An 18,773-nucleotide genomic window follows, 5' to 3' on the forward strand; every position below is an offset into this window, starting at 1 on the left:
CATCTCCTTTTCCCATTAAATTGAGAAGATCAATCCACTCATCCCTTATGGTTTTTAGCAAAAGAGTTTTTAATGTCTCTTCATCTAAATTGTGCATTTTATCCCTTTTGATATTGTAGGAAAACCTTTCCACTAGATCTTCAAGGTTTTCATCCTCTTTTTGAACCATCTTAAAGACTTCATCCTTAAGGTTATGGTGCATACAATAATCTTTATATTTTTTTAGGAATATTCTTTTCATATCATCCCATGTTATGATAGAATGTGTTCCTAGACCCATGAACCATTTAAGAGCTCCATCTTTTAGAGTGGCTGGAAATAATTTCAATTTTTTAGTATAAAGTAGATAACCATATCATCTACATAATACTTCAAACACAAAAATAAATGTCTCTGTATCCTTAGTTCTTAACCCATGAAAGTTAAGAAGGATGGATGGTTAGATATGGTAGTAGTGGTGTTTATATCTAGGATGGGGAAGTAGCCTCTCTCTTCAGAATTTCCATTCATTTTTTAGAGCAGAAGAATGCAGCTGAATTTTGGGACTCCTTACCAGAGTATAAAAGAGAATGATTGTCTGGTATAAACAGTTAAAAACTGAAAAAAGTGGGCGTGAACTTGGTAGCTTAATGGTTCAACTGAAAAAGTCCTAAAGAGGAAATTAATATGCACTTTGTGGAGTCAGCAGGCTAACCACATTTGGTTCGGTGGTTGCATTATTAAATGCATGTATTTAATGATATTCAGATTGCATACATACATGCTGGCAAACAAACAAGGAAATGGGTCTCTGGATGGGTGATTGGCAGAAGGCCCCACGCTATATTTCTGGATAGAGATGGCTCTTTGGACGAGTGATAGTCAGAAGGCCCCAGGCCATAGATCTGGAAAAGGGAGAATTGAAAATATGGTATTATAATTGGTAGGTACTTTTATATTAGAAGATGAGCATTGACCACATGTCCAGAATCTCATCACAAATTTTCATTCTTAGCAACGTCGTTGGCCTATATTTTTCATCACATTTGGTTCTTATGGTTTTAAGTTTATGATATTTAAAATAAAATATGCAATGCTAATCAGATATATTTAAATTATAAATATTAATAAATATATATTTTATTTAAACATTTTCAGTTTTATTTGGGTTGGTTATTGTTTTTGTTATTTAGGAGATAAGTGTGTGATTTAGAAAATTATTATTCAAAGGTATTTAAATTATCAAAATTATTATAGAAATATATTTCAGTTGAGCTATATTAACCTTCAAGATGATTGAAAATGTTTTATGTCTTTTCCTAAATACTTACAAAAATTTAAAATGCAATCAGGTTAACTAAATTTAACATCAACCTTTTTAAATTAAAAATTTATTTTTATTCATATTAAATTATTTGATATTCAAAAAATTACTTTAAATATGTTAAAGAATCTTAAATTCAGTTGTTTGGTGAACAAATAATTTCCTTAATTGTTAAGTAAGTTCAAGTTTTAAGAGATATTTGACATTTATAAAATAATTGTATTTCATGCATGTATAAAATAGTTGTATTTACCGTAATAGTAATATTTGATCTTTCAAAATTATGGGTTTTCCAAAATTACTTATTCCCGTTAAAAAAATAATAATACTTTAAATATATTACATAATTATAAAAAATATTATCTAACAACCCTTTTGTAAATAATCGAAATTAACCTCTTGCAAACAGTCTAAATTTCCCAAGTACTGTTAGAAAAAGAGGAGGATGATGAATTTAAAGAAGTTTAGGAATTTAACTTCTCAGGATTAGATTGCGGAGGGATTGGTGATTCTAAATATTGTCATGTGATAATTTCAACTAAATTTAAAGTAAGAATTATTAAAAAAAAAATTAACAAAATCAAAATTTAAAACTTTGTTATTAGAAAATGTTTTATGAATATAAAATAAATAATAATGTTTGACGTTTATTATTTCTAACTCTGGATCATTGTAATACAAATATCTTTACACCTTTAAATCCTTGCTTGAAATGGTACATGGTATTTAACAAAACTAATCGATAAAATTGGAATGACCTATTTATGTCACTAGTCTTATTTGATTCATACAAAGCATGGTGAGAAGAAAAACTACAACCAGAAGAAAAGAAATAAAAATAAGATTACGGAGAAGTTACAAAGAGAAATTGAACATGGTAGAAGAGCTTTATAGAAGTTACAATAATGAAAAGATTATTTATGAAATTTTCAGAGTTAGATTGACAAAGATTATATAAGGTAACTTGTAGGTATATGATTTTTTTTCTTTGGTAGTTTATGTGAATTTTGAGATGATTGGTGTGTCTAACTTGTGGTTTGAGTAGTGGTGACTGAAGGGTATCTGAGTCATCAAAATCATTAGGGAAAATCATTAGGGGAATCTCACCCAACCTAGGCCACACCAACTATTAACATGGTTGGATTTTTGCTCACATAGTTTCCAACCGGTAACCTTTTCACCAAAAAGTACCTTTAACTAAACACATTGTCACCATCTGCTTTACCACTATAAAAAATAGTAAGTATATGATATGTAGAACTATCTTTCCATTTTTTAAAAACAACACCTATCATACCTGAAATTATTACTATTACCAACCTACAAACAAAAATCTTAAATGTCGGATAGTTATTCAAATATTTAATATAACAAAACTTTAGAATGAAAACAAAATATGCTAATTTCATTTATTCATCAACCAGTCTCAGGATTTTGATAATGTGGCCACCCCTTCCCCATAGAAGTTTCAACGAATTTTGATAATGTGGCCACCCCTTCCCCATAGAAGTTTCAACAGGTCAAAGGAGACTTCCTCGAGCCAAAAAACAAAATGAACCTCAAAAATCAGAAGAGAAGAGCGCTACTGAATATCATGTAAAAAGAGAAAATGAATCCAGCAACCCCTTATGAAAGTTTTCTGAGAACTGATTAAAGAAGTTTCGATATTAGAAAGCGGAATGAAAATTGAAATAAGGAGCGTCAGAGTCGAAGTGAACAGCTAGGGTTACAGAAAATTGCAAGGAGCGTTTCTAATGGAGGGCGGTAGAGGAGGGAGCTTGACTCCCTCCTACAAAGACATTGTTGCCAGCAGAGGTAACTCATCGATGGTGAACAGCAAAGGTTTTGCAGATGAAAGGAACAGGAATAATGAAAAGGAGACAGATGGGACCAGGACCAAGGAAAACAACAGCACAAAGGACAAGGAGGAAGAAGAAAAAAGTCAGGGTTAAAAAGAAAAAGAAAAGGGACCTTGCAAGCCGAAAGCAGAAATCACTCCTAAAGTAATAGTAAATGATCCTGCTCTGTAGACGCACAAGGAAACAATGGGAACCTATGCCATTATCTGTAAATTCATGGAACTATGGCCCACTGAAAAGGCTTTACAGACGTGGATCAAGTATCACTGGAAACCCAAAGGAATCATTGACCTACATCTTGGGTTAAATGGATTCTTCACAGTGGTGTTCTCAAACATCGAAGATAAAGACAGAATATTCGAAGGAGGACCCTACTTTTATGCAGCAGCCGGTCTCTATATGAGGCCTTGGAGGATGAACTTTGTCCCAGAGCGAGAGACTTTCTCTTCGGTTCCAGTTTGGGTAAGGCTCTATTCTCTACCTCTTGATTATTGGCAAACTGAATCGCTAGCTGCCATTGGCAATAAACTAGGACGTTTTTCAAAGCTTCCGAAGCCACAAGAAGAGGAAAATTCACCTCCTTTGCAAGGATATGTGTGGAAATAGATCTATCAGGAGCGCTTCCAGATGAAGTTATCTTGGAAGTTTTGACAAGGAGTGGGTGCAAACAGTGGACTACAAGTATATCCCATTCAGATGCCATAGATGCCATGAACATGGACATCTATTCAGAGACTACCCTCTCAGTAAAGCAGACAACAAAGGTAAACTTAATACAACGAAGGACTCAGAAAGCTTTCAGAAAGTGGCAAGTAGAGGAAAAGGAGGGAAAAAGGGGCTAAAGCAACAACACAACGAGGGGTAGAAGGTCAGTCAGAACAAGTTTCAAGTGCTGGAAGAGAATGAAGAAATCACAAGAGAAAACCAATCTCGGGAGGAAGGTCCTAATGAAAAAGAGAAAGAAGAGGACAACAAACAATATCAAGATATTGGTTCTCAAAAAGAGACAATGATAAGTGAAACAAAAATGGAGATGGACCAGGAAATGACCCAAAGTGAAACAGATCTAGAAGATCATGAACTACAAGAAATTCTCGATAAGGAAAACCTGGATTTGGAAGGATTCTTGATGCAGGGAACCAAAGGAGGAATAGATTCATTGCCTCAAGAAGAATGCAAAAGAATACAACAGTTATTTTTATGGAAAACTCAGGAAAGAGGGTTGGATAAAGGTAAAAACATTCACAAGCAGGAGCAGAGAGGTGTGAAAACAATGAAATCAACTCCAGGATTAGCGACTAGAAATCCAGGAAAGAAGAGGGGCAAGAAAAAGCAAAATGATCTCTTGCTGGAGTGTGGAAAGCTAATGATATATTCGGGTAAGATGAAAGACGTAACCAGTTACTCCTTTACAAATCTTTAATTATGAAGTTCATATCTTGGAACATCAAAGGTCTAGGTAGTAAAAGAAAACAAAGAATGTTAAGTAACAGAATGAAACTAGCAATGCCAGACATAATCTTCATTCAGGAAACAAAATGCTCCATTCAGAAATTAAAACAAATCCATAGCAAATGGCTTAATAGATTTGAGTTTCTAGAAGTTAAAGCAGAGAACACAGCTGGGGGCATTCTCACTCTATGGAACCCCCAAAAAATTAGCATAATAGATGCGGAGGCATCAAGAAATTATTTATCAGTAATCATTCAACCAGTGGGGGTTTTGGACACCTACCTGGTCACAAATGTTTATGGTCCTCAAAGAATAGATGAGAAACTCAGATTTCTTGACTCCCTGGCAGATCTTAGAAGCAGACATGAAGGAATACCCTGGGTCATGGGAGGAGATTTCAACATGATTAAATCTCTTTCGGAAAAAAGAAGGAGGTACCAGAATGCTAAATAAAGATTCTGCAGCATTCCAATCCTTCACAGAAGATATGAAACTAGTCGACTCTGAAATGCACAATGGCCTTTTTACTTGGAACAACAAAATAGGAGGTGAGGCCCAGGTTGCCTCCAAGTTAGACATATTTTTGACCTCAGAGGAGCTAATGCTCACAAATAGAGAAATAACAACTGGAGTTCTCCCCTTTGGAGGCTCTGATCACTAGCCAATTCAATTAGAAATCAAGGGGATCGATTCTCCCAGGAATAGACCCTTCAGATTTGAGAATATCTGGCTCTCCCACCTAGATTACACCAGCAACATTGAAAAATGGTGGTCTGAAGATTTGCAGATCCAAGGCACTAAAATTTTCCTCCTACATAAAAGACTTAAGCTGCAAGCACATGAAACTCAGACTCAAAGAATGGAACAAGAAGGATTTTGGTAACATTTTTGAGGACAAAAAATCAGTGGAAATCAAACTACAGGAACTAAATCAAGCACTGATCATAGATGGTTTTGATAAAGTCAAAAGTGAGCAAGCTGATAAACACAACCAAGAATGGGAGAATTTATGCAAACAAGAGGAAATCTTTTGGAGACAAAAGTCTCGAGTTCAATGGCTCAAAGAAGGTGAACGTAATACCAGATTTTTCCACAGATCCACCATGGCCAATAGAGCGCACAATAGAATCTCTTCGATATTGAATGAGAATGGGGAGCTTCAGACCTCTCATAAGAACATCGAAGCTATGTTGGTACAGCATTTCAGAGGTATCACTAAGGAAAATAATCTAGACAGAGAGAAATGCATTAAGAAAATTACAAAAAATATCCCTAAGCTGGTGTCTAGAGAGGACAATTTTAACCTGAATAAACCAGTAACCGAAGAGGAAGTCAGTGAGGTCATAAAAGATATGTAGAATGGCCAAGCTCTAGGACCAGATGGTTTCAATGTAGACTTCTTCAAGGCCTACTGGAATTTTGTCAAACAGGATATTCTGAATGTTCTGGAGGATTCTAGAAGAAACAAGACTATTTTGAAAGCCCTCAACACCTCCTTCATCTCCCTGATCCCCAAACAGGATTCAGCCCTGACTGCTGATAAGTTCAGATCCATTGCTTTGTGCAATGTGGTTCACACGCTAACCAGCAAGAGGCAGGCTGGTATGATCATGCAATTAAATATTGCCAAAGCGTATGACAAGGTGAACTAGATCTATATCAAGAAGGTCCTTACTACTTTTGGGTTCGATCACAACTAGGTCAGATGGGTTATGGCTCTGGTAACTTCTTCCAGCTTTTTGATTTTGGTGAATGGCTCGCCCTTAGAGATCTTCACTCCTTCTAGAAGCCTCAGGCAGGGAGACCCTCTCTCTCCCTCTCTCTTTATTCTCATGATGGAAGGACTGGGAAGGTCCATTAAACAAGCCAAAGCCTTGGGAAAGATTAAGGGACTCCAATTAATGGAGAATGGTCAGGCAATGACTCACCAACAATTTGTGGATGACACCATGCTGCAAGGTATTCCCACAGTCAAAGAAGCTTCAACGTACAAACAAATCCTAAATGACTTTGCCTTGGCTACAGGTATGGAAGTTAATCTCTCCAAATCAATTTCAGAGAAATATCTCTAGAATTCTGGGCTTTCAAAGGGATTCCCTCCCTTCAAAGTATTTTGGAATTCCCCTTACAGCCAGACCATTACACAAAAGTATTTGGGAACCGGTGCTCAACAAGATGCAAGACAAAGTAAAAAAATGGACTATCAGATCGTTGAACCTAGCGGGTAGGTTGATTTTGACAAAGGCTGTTATGCAATCAATCCCTGTTTTCTTTTTATCAGCCCTCCCAGCTCCCAAAGGGGTCTTACATCAATTTAGGAATATCCAGAAAGACTTCCTTTGGGGCAAGGAGGAAACAAGAAAGAAATGGGCCCTTGTTTCTTGGGATAAAATCTGTAAACCCAAAAGTCACGGAGGTCTAGGTTTAGATGGTCAGGAGATTCTAAGTAATGTTTAAGGAGCCAAACTCTGGTGGAGATGGGTTAAAGAACTAGGAGCTCAGTGGGCTAAAACCTAGAAAGAAAAATATGCAAGCTCCTAGAAAACAAATGATCTTATAAGAATGTCTGGAAATATAAAAGACTCTTACATCTGGGATAAAGCCTGGGAAAACAGAAGCCTAGTACAAAACAACAGCTTCTGGGAAATCAGGGAAGGAGATCTAGCTCTCTTCTGGGAAGATAAATGGCAACAAGAACCAACGCTATTAAGAGAGAATTTTATGGGCCTCAAGCAGGAAACAGACTCCTAAGGATTAATCAAAGTTAAAGATTTCTGGAGTTTTCCTCATAACTCCAGAAAGTGGAGAAATTGGAGAAGCATAGACTGCGGAGATGACATCCCCATAAAAATAAAATCAGAGGAACTCATGAGCATGTTAAAACAAAGGAAGATCTTGGTAACAGATGGACAGGATCAGTTAAGATGGGGCCTCAACAAAGAAGGAACCTTTAATATTAAGGAAGCAAAAAGAATTTCCCTAAACCTAGATCCCTTTGTTTCGGTGAAATCCTGGCAACAACTTTGGAGCCACCAAGGGTGGATGAAGATCAAGCTTTTCATGTGGTTAGTTCATCACAAGAAAATCTTAACTTGGGACAATATTTAGAAAAGGGGTGTTATTGGGCCTTCTAGATGTCAGCTATGTGAAGCTCAAGAGGAGACAATGGAGCATATTCTCAACAGCTGCACCTACACCACATGACTGTGGGATTCTTTTGATACCATTTTTCAATAGACAACCAGAGATAAACGAAGTATCATTAACACCTAAACAAGTGGAGAATTTTTTTTTTCGAAGAATGAGCTCCTTAATTTGGCCTGGACCTTCATGCCAATCTTCATTATCTGGAATGTTTGGAAAGAAAGGAATAAAATAATTTTCAAGGAAGAAAAAACTATTCCTCTTCGCCTGATGGATCTAATATTGAAACATATTAAGGAGACAGTTTGCACCACTGTGCGCAATTTTCCCAAGAATCCTCCCACAAAGAATGAATTGAGAACTCTCAGGCATCTGGGAATGCAAGAGATCATTCCCCATGGACTAAGCAAAAAGGAAAGAGATTTGGAAATGGAAAAGGAGTTCTGGCATCCTCCACCAAAAGGTTATCTAAAATGCAATATTGATGGGGCTTCAAAATGCAACCCTGGAATAGCAGGTTATGGAGGGGTGTTAAGAGATGAAGAAGGAAACATAATCTTTGCTTTCCACTGCCATTTAGGTAAAGCCACAAAGTATATGGCTGAATTAATGGCATTGGAACAATGTCTAGAGCTTCTAATACTAAATCAAAGCTCAAATGTCATTATAGAAGCAGACTCAGAGATCTCCATTAACGCGGTTAAGAGAATAAGTTGTGGAACAACGCCGGAGAAGGTCTCAAAACATTGGAGACTAATACAAGTGTACCAAAGAATTCAAAAACATCTCCTGAGTCTTCGAACTATTAGGTTCAACCATGTTTGACGAAAAGCCAATAAACTATCGAATATACTGGCCAACCAAGAAGTGATGAATTCAGAATATAGGATTGAGATGAAGTCGCAGGAGACGCCTCAAAGCAGATTAAAAGCTCTCTGGAATGAACAAGTGGCAGAGGATAGAGAAATTTTTATACATTGGGCCAGAGGGAAAGGCAAGGAATGACGCTTCCTAAGCAAGTTCAAACACATTACTCCGGTTGGTTCCTTGAAGAAAGGCAAGCTCAGAACGGTCACATTATTCCCTGGTGTAATTTGACCAGTCTTCTTTTTCCTTTGAATTGTATCATAGGGATCAATACACAGTCAACGGTAGTCTCTGATGCAAGTTCCGAAGCAAGCTTTCGCGGGAAGGGCGGTGGGCTCTTTCCGGCAGCAGATATTTTCCAGCATTCCTCTTACGGAACGGAAAACCAGGCACAAAGAAGTTTCCAGGCGATCGCATGGCTTTTGAATGGTAAGTGGTATTGGAATTTTTGGAGCGATTCCATTAGGCTCCCAACACGTGGCAAGGGTGTGGTAAGGAATACCACCCTCCATCACGCATTAACGAGCGAACATCTTGGCAATGCGATTTTTCTCCAAGCCGTTCAATTTTGCTGAGTGAATCGACGGTCAGATTTGGACATACTGTTTGGTGGGGCCGCTAGTACTATCAAGCCTTTCAAGACAGTTAGCAGAGTTTTACCTTGGGTTAAAAAGTTATAAAGGTCAATCGAAGGTGTTTTTTGAGAGGTTAGCGTTATTTTTTGTAGAAGGGAGGGTCATTTTTATGGCAGATTGCCTTTGATTTCTCCTGAGTCCATGCAAAAGTCAGGTTTTTTGTATATGCTGTAACATTACTTTTGGTTTATTGAAATAGAAGGATCGTCTCTTGCTTTATCAAAAAAAGAATATCATGTAAAAAGAGAGCAAAAACCTTTAAATCAGAATTCGCCGACATAAGAAGCATAAATAGATTTTAAAGCCCTTAAAGGTGATAGCTAAAACCTTGCCCATGGTGGAGAACAAACCAACAAACTCAGTTGAAGAATTCGAAGCCTTCAAAATCTAGCTCGTGGAATAGGAAGTACACAGGCTAACAGGGCAGCCATGAATACTTTATTACTAGTGGCTTATTTTCTAAAAACAACTTCAATAGGATGCTCATTTCTAGTGTTCCTAGTGAAGACTCTTATCTTGTTATTTTTATAAATTTTGGTACCCGTTATTTTTCTACAATTTTGGTGCATTTTCATGATGTCAAGATGCAACTTGGCTTGGTTTGATTTTAAATCCGTTTCTCCCTCTTCGACCTAGATTAGTAAGGTTAAAGAGTGGAAATAATGAGATCCTTGGCTTGGTTTGGTTTTGACTCTGTTTCTCCCTCTTCAACCTAGATTAGTAAGGTTAAAGAGTGGAAATAATGAGATCCAAGGAATAAACATGGTACACTCTTTCCAAACATCAATTGGATTGTTTTTGTAGGATAGGAAGAACATTTTGGACACATAAAAATCTTTGGATACCAGCTCACTTGAATCAGTGGTAGTGATTTTGATTTTTGATATACCAGCTCACTTGAATTAGTGGTAGTGATTTTGATTTTAGATATGAAGAATATTTTTTTTTTTTTTTTTAACTTATAAATAAGTATGAGGAGATTTGGCTTTACTTTGTTAAGAAAATTTTAAAAATTATATTATTTTAAATGTAAAAATTTTGTTAAATTTTACAAAGTTTTAAAATGTTATAGTTTATTTCATAATAGGTTTTTTACAAATTTATTTTAATTATTAGTAATTATTAAGTAGAAGTTACAGATTTAATCTCCATGAAATATGCAGGAATATTTATAGTAATATTCATAGATCAAGTGTTAAGATTAACCTCCAAGTTAATTATGCTCTTTTGATTAATTTATCTTAAATTAATTAATTAAAGAAAATGTCATATCAACATGTCATATTGATAAGTCATGGTATTGTAACGAGAGTTATTTACAAATTAAGAATTTCCATGGTAAAGTGGGAGTGAACCTCCATGATTAAGAATGTTCTTACATATTCTTTAAAATGTATATATATTTAACTCATATATTAATTATTTTCATAATTAATAATAATAATAATTTCAAATAAAGTTATAATTTAGTGAAATTTTTTAATATGGGGAATGTGATGTATGGTGGGGTAAGTGTTTTAATATTTATTATTGATTGATGCCTATGGATCTTTACCAACCATTTAATTTATATGGTTGCACTAATCAATCATATTTTTTAAAAAATATTTAAATTTGTAAATATTTTCTATAATTTCTAAAAAAAAAAATATTATTGTTATGCACAAAGGCATGTTTATGTTGGAAAAGAGCTTTTAGAATTTTAATTAATTATAAAAAATTACTAGCTATTAATTCATAATAAGCATCAAAATACTTACTATATAAATTCAATGACTCATATAAATTCAATGATTGATAGATGTCTATAGCTATTAATTTATAATAAGCATCAAAATACTTACTTGTACATCTGAAATTGCTAAAATTAAAAAATCATAAGAATTCTAAATTATAACTTTATTTAAAATAATAATAATAATAATTAATGATAACAAAATTAATATATAATTAAAGATATAGATATTTTAACAAAAATATGTAACAATATTCTTAAACATGGAGATTCACTCATGGAAACCATTAGATCAAGAGGCTTATTATGTCACTTGTGGGAGTTGAATTGGGAGGACAGTGTTTATCATTCCATCAACCACTTTAATAAACCTACTATATTTTCACTGGAATCTAGGTTGTTTAAAAATACATTTATAAATGGATTCAACACACTCAAAAATTCGTGGGGTACTCAAATTCTAACATATTAAACCGTTTAAACTCTAGTTTTTTAAAATCTGTCCCGATTCTGATTAAAATTAATTAGAAACTATGTTAATCATACTTTATTTTTATAATTTCAATTAGTTTTGAAACTTTTAAACAAATTCTATGAATCACATTAGTTGGTGTCGAACCAATCCTAACGATGTGATTAATCTGAAACATATCTAAATTCTATGAAGTTTATTAAAGTTTTAAAAAACAAAAACTAGACAAGTTTGAAAATTAAAAAATAATTTTTTATTTTTTAAAATGTAAATTGTTTTTCTTTAATTGGTTGATGAATATTTTTATGTTGTTTTAAATTGAATTGTTAGATATAAAAATTATATTAAAAAATAAGAAATCTAAAAAAATCAATTTAGGCAAGCACACATTCCCAAAAACCATAACTCAATTCAAAATTAAAATTTTATAAATTAAAACTTAATACTTACCATATAAGAAGATTCTTAACCTTCGATATTTACCCCATTTTATCATGGATATTATTAACTTGTAAATAGGCTTTGTTACAATACCATGGGCCATTACCGTGACTTATCAACACCACTTGCCCAAAAACTATAACTCATTTCAAAATTAAAATATTTATAACTATTTGTTTTTATTTTATTTTATTTTATTTTATAACATTTTTATAAAAATATTTGCTTTTCATCACTGTTAAATGGTTAAACAAATTTATTAAGCTCTTATTATATTAAAATTTTATATTATTAAACAATAATTTTTATATTAGTTTTTAAAATATTAATTTAAAATTATATATATATATATATATATATATATATATATATATATATAGATAGATATATAATCAATTATTTTTACATTAAAAATAGATATTAAGTAATAACATTGCATATTACACTGATTTAATGTGTAACTTAATATTTATTTTTAATAAAAATAGATTTTACATCATCATAAATAAATAAATAATTTTTTAATTAAATATACTTTGTGCATATAGGTTTTAAATTACTTTGGCAGTTTTCAGTTAGAATTTATTATGGTGTATAAGGTGTAAGTTTTAAATTGTTCTATGTTAATAAGCAGGTGGTTTAAGTTTTAAATTAGCTGGTTATATTAATATCAAATTACCCCAAGTTAATCAAGCTGGCGAATTTCAACATTCAACCAATTTCCACTCATATATTCAACACAAATTCATTCAATTTTTACTCCGATATTCTTTATTTGTGTGTATCTGTTTCAAAAGCGATTAGGTTGGTGAACTTCACCCATACTTTATTTATGTATCGCGGAATCAAATTATGTGGGTGAACTTCAAGCTTCAACTTCAATTCAACCAATTCAACCCGCTTTCAGTCACATACATTGGAATAATCAAGTTGGTGAACCTCAACCCAAATTCAGCCAATCTTCAGTCGGTGAGCTTCAACCCTCAACCCAAATGCAGCCAATTGGTGAGCTTCAACTTAAATGCAACTAGTTTTCAGTCAGATATACTCCATTTTTGTGTATAGGTTTACAAACTAGTCAAGTTGGTAAACTTCAACCCAAATTCAAAGGGGTGAACTTCAACCTTTTTTTTTATAAAAGTGGCCAATTGACCTCACACAGGTCTGCTTAAGGTAGATAAACCAATAATATCTATTAAGTCGAGTATTGTAACTGCCATACAACTATAAATAATGTGGGTTAAGTTGAATCCAATGGATTCACGCCCCTAAAAAGCTAAAGGCTATAGACAATGTGAATGATATTTATGAGATTAAGAATCTAAGATGATTTCTCTGGAAGAATTCTCAATTCTTTGGCAGTACATAACGCGTGGGTGGGTAATGGGTAGGCTATGGTATTGGATTAGGGTAAATAAATTATGTGTATCTAAATGTGGCGAATTATGTAAGCACTTTTTATTGGAAAATGTATGGGTACATTTTTCAGAATGAAAAATGTTGGTATTAATGTAAAATATTTTTTTTGGTCAAGTAAGAATGGATCTTTCTATTAACCGAACAAGTTCACTACATATGTTACAAGGTAAACCAAAATTCCTTTCGTTTACCAAAAAATGGTCCACATAACCTATTAGAAGCGTTATTTGCTTTAAACCTTTAAAACTCGGAACCATTCACTCTATCGGAAAATAAGGATTACACAGGAAATACACAAACCCGACCTGCACCCCATAAGGTCGGATTTCAAAAATAATACAACCGCGATCATAAAAAATGGCAGGTCCACATGACCGCACCTCCACCGTTGATCTACCTCTCGTGGATCCAACAGTCCACGCTGATTTTGGGTGGACAAGTAACACGAGGATTAACCGCCTGAAAAATGGTTTCCTCTCTCCTCCTCACTGCTACGTGTCGCTTAAAGAGTGGAATCGGAGGCCAACCTCGAAAAACCGGTTACCACCCAAACCCCGCTCGAAATACCACTTATGGTTCGAGAAACCATTCCCGCGCGAATTAATTTGCGCGCTTTTCCGCCAAGCGAATTAAATTGCACTCTCTTCCGCCAAGCAACAAGCATACAGTTTAGGCTTCCCTATCCTCCCGCATGTCTCCTAATCCTCTTCGATCCATCCTACCCATCCATTGCTCCCTATCTTTGGCAGCCTGACAGAGACAGTCCTCTAGCAGTTTACCTGGGGGTAACAACTCCCAAACGTGCTGAGCGTCCCTTTCCTTATTAGTAATTCCTTCATTCGCCAAATGATCAGCTAACATGTTAGCTTTTATTTTCACATGGACAAATCTTACATTTTTTAAGGTTTGCAGGTGGGTGTAGATATGGTGAAAGACCTGCGATAGCCTCCAGTGTTTTCAGTCAGATATACTCCATTTTTGTGTGAACTTGGTAAACTTCAACCCAAATTCAAATGGGTGAACTTCAACTTTTTTTTTTTTATAAAAGTGGCCAATTGACCTCACACAGGTCTGCTCAAGGTAGATAAACCAATAATATCTATTAAGTTGAGTATTGTAACTGCCATACAACTATAAACAATGTGGGTTAAGTCGAATCCAATGGATTCACGCCCCTAAAAATACAATGTGAATGATATTTATGAGATTAAGAATCTAAGATGATTTCTCTGGAAGAATTCTCAATCCTTTGGTAGTACATAATGCGTGGGTGGGTAATGGGTAGGCTATGGTATTGAATTAGGGTAAATAAATTATGTGTATTTAAATGTGGTGAATTATGTAAGCACTTTTTATTGGAAAATGTATAGGTACAATTTTTCAGAATGAAAAATGTTGGTATTAATGTAAAATGTTTCTTTTGGTCAAGTAAGAATGGATCTTTCTATTAACCGAACAAGTTCATTACATATGTTACAAGGTAAACCAAAATTCCTTTCGTTTACCAAAAAATGGTCCACATAACCTATCAGAAGCGTTATTGGTTTTAAACCTTTAAAACTCGGAACCATTCACTCTATCGAAAACCGCCTGAAGAACAGTTTCCTCTCTCCTCATCACTGCTACGTGTCGCTTAAAGAGTGGAATCGGAGGCCAACCTCGAAAAACCGGTTACCACCCAAACCTCACCTGAAATACCACTTGTGGTTCAAGAAACCATTCCTGCGCGAATTAATTTGCGCGCTCTTCCGCCAAGCGAATTAAATTGCACACTCTTCTGCCAAGCAACAAGCATACAGTTTAGGCTTCCCTATCCTCCCGCATGTCTCCTAATCCTCTTCGATCCATCCTGCCCATCCATTGCTCCCTATCTTTGGCAGCGTGACAGAGACAGTCCTCTAGCAGTTCACCTGGGGGTAACAACTCCCAAATGCGCTGAGCGTCCCTTTCCTTATTAGTAACTCCTTCATTCACCAAATGATCAACTAACATGTTAGCTTTTATTTTTACATGGATAAAGCTTACATTTTTTAAGGTTTGCAGGTGGGTGTAGATATGGTGAAAGACCTGCGATAGCCTCCAGTGTTTCGACACTTTGTCCGGTGATGTGCCATTACATATTTTCTTGGTCGCTCTAATAATCAATTCCGAATCTACTTCAATGATAACATTATGTGAATTTGAATCCACCAAGATTTCCAAGCATTGCTCTAGGGCCATGAGTTCTGCCATGTTATTAGTGGCCTTCCCCAAGTGGCCATGAAAGATCTTCTTTATTTGACCCTATTCATCTCTTATAGCACCCTCAAAACCAGCTAACCCTGGGTTTCCCTTAGAAGCTCCGTCTATATTGACCTTTAAGAAACCATGTGGAGGAGGCTTCCAAATATTTATATCTGCATTTGTTTGGCTCACACCCTTGATTATGCCCTGTGGGCTTATAGACTGGAGACCCAAATGAAGTAGAATTCTTGCATCTTAGGGCAAAGGAGGGTCCTTAGGAAGTGACCTCAACAAGCTACTGACGGTGTCTTTGAGCTACCTTAAAATTTGGTCAATTATGTGTTGGGGCTTGCTTGCTTTTTTCTTGAAGATCCGACTATTGTGCTCTTTCCAAACATTCCAGATAACAAAACCTGGAAACAGATAACAAATGTCTAGCTTCCTGTTGCTCCCCTTCTTGTTCATGAGGTCTGTTTCCTCCCAATGTTTCCGTGTTACTCTTCCATGTTGCCTTCCCCAGAGGTTTCTTGAAACACTGCTTTCCCATGTCCTTGCTTCTATCCGTAACTACTTGACTGTAGGAGGGAGCATCACTCCTCCCTGCGCTTCCCACCATGGTGCTCAACGTCAAAACCCTAACCCTAGTTCAAGTTGTAGAGCCTTATGAGCGAGTAGTGTATTCTGCATCGTATTAATGTAAAATTAAACTAGTATATCTTTCAAAATATTTGAGACATATAATCATCCAGAAAATAAGCCCAGTGTCATAGACAACTAGAATGTTAAAATGATCCACTCTGGTGTGAAATGGCATCCCAATAATCAGACATGTGTATCCACATATAATAACAATTTAAGAATCATAGTTAGAGGACAAAACACAAAATTAGAGACCCAAATACATATGATTCAAGTTCAGAAAATATGTAGTAGGAGAATCAAAATAGTGCAGCATAGAGAACTTTGACTGTGCCGAGAAAGACACAAATTTGATGAGACTTCCCATCATAGAAATTGGAGAAAGCCCGCGTCATGTGTGATGTGGTCAATCTACAACAATATTTGAAAACCATCTTGTGGAGCCATGAGGCCATGCTTGGACAAAGCATCTGAGGTGGAGTTGTGAATGCGGCGATGTGTTGTATAGAAATATCCTTAAAGGTGTTCATGAGATGCCCAATGTTCACGAGCCATCCATGTAGGTTTGATTGTTGTATGAATGATTTTCCCAAAACATGGTTAATAATGGCTTGTGAGTCCCCATATATGTCAATAGTAGGCATGTTCAAGAAATTTGCAAACCATAATAATCCCCAGATGGTCATTGTCTCCGCTTTCATGTTGGTTACGTTGCCTCCCCCCCCCCACAATGTATCTTGTATTGTTGATATTCATCTACATAGATCCAGAAACCACAACAGGAGATACCATGTTGTTCCGCCCCATCAAAGTAACCAACCGAATATGAAATAATTGGTACCGAAGTGTATCTGGGGGCTCGATCAGGCCTAGGTTGTTGTGACAGCAGAGACCCAGATTGTTGCGACAACAAAGGCCACATCCAGTCCAGGATGTTGCGGATAGTATGATGAATATTAAGTGAGATTCCATCAAATATGTTCTTATTATGAGATTTCCATTTTTCCCAAAAACATAACAGTGGGACAACTCTCCATGGAATTGTTTTTGTGCACCACCAGTTCAGACAAGATTCTATCGATGCATGATTTTGAATTGGGACAGAGAGCTTACCTGAGATTTCTAGCCAAATATGAACCGCTACCGAGCATAATAGAAAATTGTGGATGTTGCTTTCCTCTTCCCGTCTACATAGAGAAAATATACCAAGGCCCGTCATGCCTCCTTTCCTCAAGTTATCCCAAGTGAGGTTTTTATTCTTCCATGTCATCCAACAAAATAATATAATCTTTATAGGTATCTTAGTCTTCCAAAAACCAGAGAACGAACATACCTCAAATTGGTTCAGAATATGAGAGCACAAAAAGCGGTATGTATCTAATACCAAGACAGATCCACGTTTCATGGCCCCTTCCCATCCCATTTGATCTCCCTGTTCCATCCTGCATAAGTTAGATTGTCGAAGCACCATCCGAATTCGATCCCATCTTATGGCCTTGTCCCCTTGTAGTCCCATCTCGACGACCTCATTCCATACCAAGAGGGAACCCGACGAGGAGCAAATGGTCTGATTTAGAAAAAAATGTCCATTGTTGTGTAAACGTCTACATAGTCTATCATTGAACAACCCATCTAAGTTGGTGCCAAAAATATGATCTCTACATATGATAATTTCACTTCCTAAGCCAAATATTGAGCATGTCCTACAAAGGAACCAATGCCTGACCTTATTCAAATTGTTCCAAATGGTGGATCCCTTCAATCTTTCGATCATCCCCTCTTTCATCCACAATATGGGATTCTTCCCTTGTAGGTATTTGGATCTAATAATCTCACCCCATAAGCATTTGCCAAATAGTCCTCTCCATAATGATTTGTTTAGCAGTGCCCGACCAAAGATTTTGATGTTCATTAGTCCCCATCCACCTTTGCTCTATGGGATGGTGATCTTGTCTAGTGATACAAGGTGGAAATTTTGTTCCTGTCTGGATCCAGACTAGATGAATTTGGCCATAATTTTGTTGTTTTTTAGATGATAGAGGCAGGTAAGAAAAATAAGTGTGCACAGTAAACAACGAGTTGTTGTAACACCGACTAGGTGAGGGTGACCTTGGCCCCCAGCGTCAGACATCGATGCTCCCATCCATAAATCTTGTGGTGAAACCTATCAACCAGCCATTGCCAGTCTTTGACCCTGTAGTAGTTTGGTTTGAGGATGAACCCCAAATATTTTAACCCATCTCCAATTGGCTTTGCCATCACCCTGAAAATGTTCTTGATGTGATCAACATCCTCCATATTGCCTTCCCCATAAAGTATCATATATTTATGTTTGTTCATGATAAGACCTGTTGCATTGCTAAACCTATGGAAGATATTATGCAAAGTAGCCCAAGCCATCCTCGATAACATGCCAAAAATGAGTATGTCATCAACAAAAAAATTGTGGGAAATTTTGATGCCCCTGCCCATATTGAGCGTAGTGAATTCTCCCCATAAACAAGTATTTTTAATCTTATGACTGAGTCCATCCATGGACAGTATGAATGGCAGAGGTGAGAGCGAGCATCCCTGCCTCAAATCC

At 35.8% G+C, this 18,773-nt stretch overlaps 1 pseudogene; it reads left to right on the top strand.

The window, feature by feature from the left end:
• LOC149145912 (CDPK-related kinase 3-like) overlaps positions 1-18,773 on the top strand; it is a 193,332-nt pseudogene that overhangs the window by 146,860 nt on the left and 27,699 nt on the right.

The sequence above is a fragment of the Pinus tabuliformis genome, chromosome X (genome assembly GCF_031772625.1).
Source record: "Pinus tabuliformis cultivar Carrire ecotype Pingquan chromosome X, CPIR1, whole genome shotgun sequence".
NCBI classification, from domain to species: Eukaryota; Viridiplantae; Streptophyta; class Pinopsida; order Pinales; family Pinaceae; genus Pinus; species Pinus tabuliformis.